Here is a 7,235-nt window from a genome sequence, read left to right as displayed (position 1 = left end):
TTAACATTTATCCATATGTTAATTTACAGCTAAGTGATACAAAACCTATCATCCACAGTTGTGATCCATACAAAGGATTGAATTGATACAGTGAATTAATTCATTACAGAATCACTAAGCCAGTAAGATGGATCCAGTGGATTTACCACAGGTGGTTTATGAACTGTCACAAAAGGTGGACCAATTAGGTCAAGCTATGAACAGTTTACAAATAGAAAATGAAACTCTAAGAAAGGTCATTAGAGATTCCATAGGACACAAAACACCATCACAAGACACTCATCCTGAGCCACAAATATCCAGTCCTGATTTATTCTCTGGGGACAGAAGAACTTATCGTCAGTTCAAAAATGCCTGTTTGCTCACTTTCACACTCAAACCAAAGACTTATCCCACCGACCATTTAAAGGTTTTGACTATGATCTCCTATCTGCGAGGAGAACCCAGGATATGGGCGGACTCATACTATGAATCTAACAGCCCCATTCTATTCTCTCTCCCAGACTTTCTTCAGGCCATGGATGAGCTATACCTTGATACAAATTCACAGATTACAGCAGAAACAAAGATGAGAGCCCTCAAACAGGGTACGAAACCAGTTGAACAGTATATTACTGAGTTCAAACAGTATTCAACGGACTCTCAATGGAACAGGGTAGCCTTGAAAAATCAATTCCGACTGGGACTCTCTTGCCAGAGTGGAGCTACCTGACACATTGGAAGCATTGATGAGATTATCTATGCAAATAGACAGGCGCCTAAGGGAGAGGAAGTCTGAACGCCATGGTCCAGAACCTACTTATCGTAAGACCCCCACTTCCGCAGTACCCGTAGGCAGTGGTGGGACATCTCAGGAACCAATGGAGATAGGGCTCTTGAGGGGTCCTCTGTCTACTGAGGAAAAGCAAAGAAGAAAAACTCTCTCGTTGTGTCTTTATTGTGCTAGTCCAGCACATTCAGTCAAGGACTGCCCCATTCTTCTGAAAAACAAGAAAAGTAAGTGTCTGCTAACCAATTGTACTACCTCACAGCAGAACAAACCTAATTATTGTTTCATCTCTCTCTCTTTGCAGTGGGACCGTAGACGCCTATCTTCTGAGGCCATTCTCGACACTGGGGCACATGGGAATTATATAGACATAGAGGTTGTTAAGGCAAATAAAATACCACTTGAAAAAAAAAAGCTCTCCTGTCTCCATTCGTGTTGTGGATGGTACATACATAGCTAGCGGTCCGATAACACACCACACGGTTCCTTTAATGGTTACCACTCAAAACTGCCATTTCGAATACATGTCATTTGATGTTTTACCTTCTCCTCTTTTTCCAATCGTTCTAGGTATTCAGTGGATACGCCTCCATGAACCCTCCATAGATTGGAAAACCCTAAAAGTCACTTTGAACTCCTCTCATTGTAAAACAAATTGTTACCATTCAACACATACCATCCACATAGCTGAACAAACTACAGATATACCTGAAGTATATTCACAATATACCGAAGTATTTAGTAAGAGGGAGGCAGAAACACTACCTCCACACCGTAGCTATGACTGCCCTATAGATCTGAAACCTGGTTCAGTAATACCACATGGTCATCTCTACCCTCTAAGCCAACCTGAATTAGCACATTTAAAAGGCTATTTAGACGAAAACTTAAAAAAAGGGTTCATCAGGCCGTCCGTGTCTCCTGCGGCAGCTGGTATGTTCTTTGTTAGAAACAAAGATAAATCACTACGTCCGATCATTGATTATAGAGAGCTCAATAAAGTTACCGTTAAAAACAGGTATCCACTCCCCTTAATTCCTGAACTTATTGAGCGACTCCATCATGCTAAGATATTCACCAAATTGGACCTCAGGGGGGCCTACAACCTCATTCGCATAAGAGAGGGAGATGAATGGTTAACTGCGTTTAGAACGAGATATGGCCTATACGAATACCTGGTTATGCCATTTGGATTATGTAATGCTCCTGCAACTTTTCAGCATTACATCAATGATGTTTTCAGGGATCTCCTTGACATATGTGTAGTGGTCTATCTGGATGACATTCTCATTTATTCCCAGAATTTACAAGACCATATCAAACACATCAGCTGGGTTCTATCCAGACTTCAAATACATCGATTATATGCCAAGGCCGAAAAATGTATATTCCATGCTGAAAAGATCTCCTTCTTGGGATACAATATCTCATCCGAGGGCATTCAAATGCAACAAGACAAAGTAGAAGCGGTAAAGAGCTGGCCTACCCCACAAAGCCGCAAGGATCTACAGCGGTTTTTAGGGTTTAGTAATTACTACCGAAAATTCATTAAAGGGTATTCTGGTATAGCTAAACCATTGACCTCGCTTACTGGTTGCACTTCCAGATTTCTTTGGAATGAAAAGGCAGCAGAAGCATTTGAATATCTGAAATCCTCTTTTACATCAGCACCCATTTTACATCACCCCAATCCTGATCTCCAATACTTCCTCGAAGTAGACTCATCTGATTATGCTTTGGGAGCAGTTCTTTCTCAGAGAAAAAGCCTAATGCATCCATTACATCCGATAGCCTTCTTTTCCAAGATGATGTCCCCCGCCGAAAGAAACTACCCCATAGGCGAAAAGGAACTTCTCTCCATCAAAAGAGCTTTCGAGACTTGGAGACATCTACTAGAAGGAACTCAACTACCAATAATAGTGTATACAGACCATAGAAATTTGGAATATTTACAAAGGAATAAGACTCTTTCCTCAAGACAAGTGAGGTGGAGTCTCTATTTCAGTAGATTCCTATTTCAGATAGTATATAGGCCAGCCTCTCGTAATGGTAAGGCAGATGCTTTATCCCGTAGAGACCCTAAACCCGATTGTAGCGAAACCCCTTCGGCTATAATTCCACACGACTCATACATTGGAAGCATTACCACCACAGCTTCCAAGTTTAAAAAAGCCTTGCAAACTGAACAGGAACTTCCACCTGATCTACGTATAGGATCGGATGGTCTCTACTACAAACAAAATAAGTTGTATGTTCCGACTACTTTAAGACAATACATCATTAGAGAACATCATGATACTCCTCTCTCTGGACACCCTGGGATCCAGAGAACTCAAGAGCTAATAAGTAGGGCTTACTGGTGGCCAGGAATGGCTCCGGAGATTCGCCTCTATGTACAGGCTTGTACTAGATGTATTACATCAAAATCCGAAAAAAGACCGCCATATGGATTACTCATGCCAATACCAGTCCCTGGAAGACCTTGGACTCACTTAGGCCTAGACTTCATTGTTGAATTACCTACTTCCGCCGGAATGAATACAGTCTTGGTTATAATTGACCTCCTCACTAAAATGGCTCATTTTGTACCCCACCACAAACTCCCAACCTCAGCCGAAACAGCTCAGTTATTCATTGATAATGTAGTAAAGTACCATGGAATTCCAGAGATTCTCACCACCGATAGAGGCACGCAGTTCACCTCTCGTTTTTGGAGAAACTTATGCCAGAAACTCCAAATCGACCATCGTTATAGTACTGCTTACCACCCCCAGACTAATGGCCAAACTGAACGATTAAACCAGTGGCTTGAACAGTACTTGAGGTGTTACTGTGCCTACCATCAGGGGGATTGGAATAAATACCTCTCTCTAGCTGAATTTGCTTACAACAACTCCCTTAACTCCTCTAGTAAAATGACACCTTTCTACGCAAATTACGCATTTCACCCAAAGATGGTCTTAACAACAACGGAATCCTGTTGTAACCCAAACGTTGAAGATTTAGCTGACCATTTACACGAGAATTGGAAGTTACTCCAAGAAAACCTCCAGACAGCTCAAGCTGTACAAAAGAAGTACTACGACCTCAGACGAAGACCTTCTCCACAATATTCCATAGGAGATTGGGCCTGGCTTTCCACGAAAAATCTAAAACTACAACTTCCCAGTAAGAAGTTAGCTACTCTGTTTGTTGGACCCTTCCAGATTATTAAAGTCGTCAATCAAAATGCTATAACCCTTCGCTTACCCTCATCTTTAAGTATACATCCCACTTTTCATGTATGCTCACTAAAACCAGCAGCTATTAACAGCACCCAAGTATTACCTCCAAAAACACAAAATCTAGAGGATAATATTTATGAAGTAGGAAACATACTAGACTCACGCATCAACAGGGGTCAACTTCAGTACCTGGTTAGGTGGAAAGGATATTCCTCTGACGAGGACACATGGGAACCCGTTAACCATGTCAATGCCCCAAGACTTATCTCTCAGTTCCATCGACGGAATCCCGAAAGACCACGCATGCAAGCCGTGGGACGGCATGCCTGAAGGGGGCATTCTGTCAGGAATTCTGTTCCACCTTTACAGAAAGGCTGTAATCTCTCTATACCACCTTTACAAACTCAGGCCAACCCCTTACCCTATTTAAAGTTACTCTTGAGGCCAGCCAGGTGCTTAGTGATTAAGAAATCAACCTAACTGAGCTCCCTGCACATGTTCTGTGCTCCAGCTATTTCAAACCTTAGAAAGTTTATTCCTAAATCTTTAACCTGAATTTCTACAAGGAAACTGGATTGCTTTCTGCCTAGGCAGAACTTGCTACTTCTGCTCCGCTACTGCTGAAGTTTATCAAGTGATTTATTGACACTACAACAGCGTGACCTGCTTGTCACAATTTGCAAGATTGATACTGTTACAATTCCCGGTAAGCTGTTTACCTCTAATTCAACTGCCAGTCTGCATTGCAAGTTTCAGCAAACACGGAGCTGCTCACAGCAAGACATTCCTAAGCAGTGACATCACAACTATTCCAGACGGCTCAGCTTACAAGCAGATTTCATATCAGCTGTTCTACCATTCTGTCTCAGCCTGTCTCACTGATTCACACACTCTGCTGCTACAGAACATTTTCCTGCTAATCTCTATATGCAGGTAGTGTGGTCTCAGTGGTTTCCTAAACATTTTGGCTGTACTTAGAATTATATTACCAGCATAAAATCTTCATTGCTATTTTTCCAGTGTGGAAATTTATACTTTATTATTTGCAAGTATAAACATAGTGAGAGATTCTTCACCTATTCACAGATTAATCCAAGTTTGTGAATTCAATATAAACTCACTTTGTGCCCTAAAATTAACATTTATCCATATGTTAATTTACAGCTAAGTGATACAAAACCTATCATCCACAGTTGTGATCCATACAAAGGATTGAATTGATACAGTGAATTAATTCATTACAGAGGAAGACATCGCCGGAGGAAGAATTCTTCTTTGCCGCTTGGAGCAAGACATCGCCCAGATCGGATGAGGAGTTCGGCCCGGTGTGGTGAAGACAAGGTAGGGAGATCTTCAGGGGGGTAGTGTTAGGCTTTTTTAAGGGGGGTTTGGGTGGGTTTAGAATAGGGGTATGTGGGTGGTGGGTTGTAATGGGGGGGGGTATTGTATATGTTTTTAAATGCAAAAGAGCTGAATTCTTTGGGGCATGCCCCACAAAAGGCCCTTTTAAGGGCTGGTAAGGTAAAGAGCTTTGAACTTTATTTAATTTAGAATAGGGCAGGGAATTTTTTTTATTTTGGGGGGGCTTTATTATTTTATTAGGGGGCTTAGAATAGGTGTAATTAGTTTTAAAATCTTGTAATCTTTTTCTTTATTTTTTGTAATTTAGTGTTTTTTTTTTGTTGTAATTTAGTTTAGTTAATTTAATTGTATTTTTAGATCGATATTTGTAGTTTATTTAATTTATTGATAGTGTAGGTGTATTTGTAACTTAGGTTAGGATTTATTTTACAGGTAATTAGGTAATTATTTTAACTAGGTAGATATTAATTAGTTAATAACTATTTAATAGCTATTATACCTAGTTAAAATAATTAACAATTTACCTGTAAAATAAATATTAACCCGAACATAGCTACAATGTAATTATTAATTATATTGTAGCTATCTTAGGGTTTATTTTATAGGTAAGTATTTAGATTTAAATAGGAATTATTTAGTTTATAAAATGAATTAGATTAATTTAATAAAAATTTAGTTAGGGGTGTTAGGGTTAGATAGAGTTAATATAGTTAATATAAATACTATAGTAACTATATTAACTATATTAACCCTAAAATAATTAGGGTTAATATAGTTAATATATATAATGTAATAACTATATTAACTATAATATACTTAGGGTTAATATAGATAACATAGCTGGCGGCGGGGTAGGCAGATTAAATTAGGGGTTAATCATTTTAATAGAGATGGCGGTGGTGTAAGGGGCTTACATTAGGGGTTAATACTATTAATATAGCTGGCGGCGGTATAGGGGGATTAGATTAGGGGTTAATAATTTTTATATAGATGGCGGCGGTGTAAGGGGTCAGATTAGGGGATAGATAAGGTAGATGACAGCGGTGTAAGGGGTTCACATTATGGGATAGATAAGGTAGATGGCGGCGGTTTTAGGGGTTCACATTAGGCGATAGATAAGGTAGATGGCGGCGGTTTTAGGGGCTCACAGTAGGGGGTTAGTTTATGTAGATGGCGGCGGGGTCCGGGAGCGGCGGTTTAGGGGTTAATAACTTTATTAGGGATTTCGGGGGGGGGGGATCGCGGTTGACAGGTAGATAGACATTGCGCATGCGTTAGGTGTTAGGTTTTATTTAGCAGATCGCGGGTGACAGGTAGATAGACATTGCGCATGCGTTAGGTGTTAGGTTTATTTTCTAGTTAGTTTAGGGAGTTACGGGGCTCCACTAGTCAGCGTAAGGCATCTTACGGCTGCTTTTTGTGGCGAGGTGAAAATGGAGTAAGATTTCTCCATTTTCGCCACGTAAGTCCTTACGCTGCATATTGGATACCAAACTGCGCTGGTTTGGTATACCTGCCTATGGCCCAAAAAACTACGGGCGACGGCAGAAATATACGCGCGTAACTTCTAGGTTACGCCGTATATGTGATACCAAACCAGCGTAAATATTGGCGTCGCCGGCTTTTGCGGGCGACGATTTTTATCGGATCGACCCCATGATATTTTACAGTTTTTAGTACAACTGGGTGACTAGAAACAGGCGATTCTTCCACCATGACTTCTTGTTTCACATGGGTATAAATATGAGGTAACACATTGGTCAAATTCCCTTATCATTCATCACAATGGGTAAGACCAAAGAATGTAATTGCGGCAAAAGGTTGTTGAGCGTCACAAAATGTTAAGTGGCTATAAGAAAGGATTGAAAATGCCCATTTCC

The 7,235-nt window shown here is 40.4% G+C and overlaps 1 long non-coding RNA gene across 1 annotated transcript; it reads left to right on the top strand.

Moving 5' to 3' along the window:
• The first annotated feature begins 714 nt into the window (after window positions 1–714).
• LOC128657718 (uncharacterized) lies at window positions 715–1,183 on the top strand. The gene is made up of 2 exons (XR_008402121.1): window positions 715–996; window positions 1,074–1,183. It is a non-coding gene; the product is annotated as an uncharacterized LOC128657718 (long non-coding RNA).
• Window positions 1,184–7,235: the final 6,052 nt, after the last annotated feature.

The sequence above is a fragment of the Bombina bombina genome, chromosome 4, assembly GCF_027579735.1.
Source record: "Bombina bombina isolate aBomBom1 chromosome 4, aBomBom1.pri, whole genome shotgun sequence".
Lineage (NCBI taxonomy): Eukaryota > Metazoa > Chordata > Amphibia > Anura > Bombinatoridae > Bombina > Bombina bombina.
This window is presented reverse-complemented; position numbering and strand designations above follow the sequence as displayed.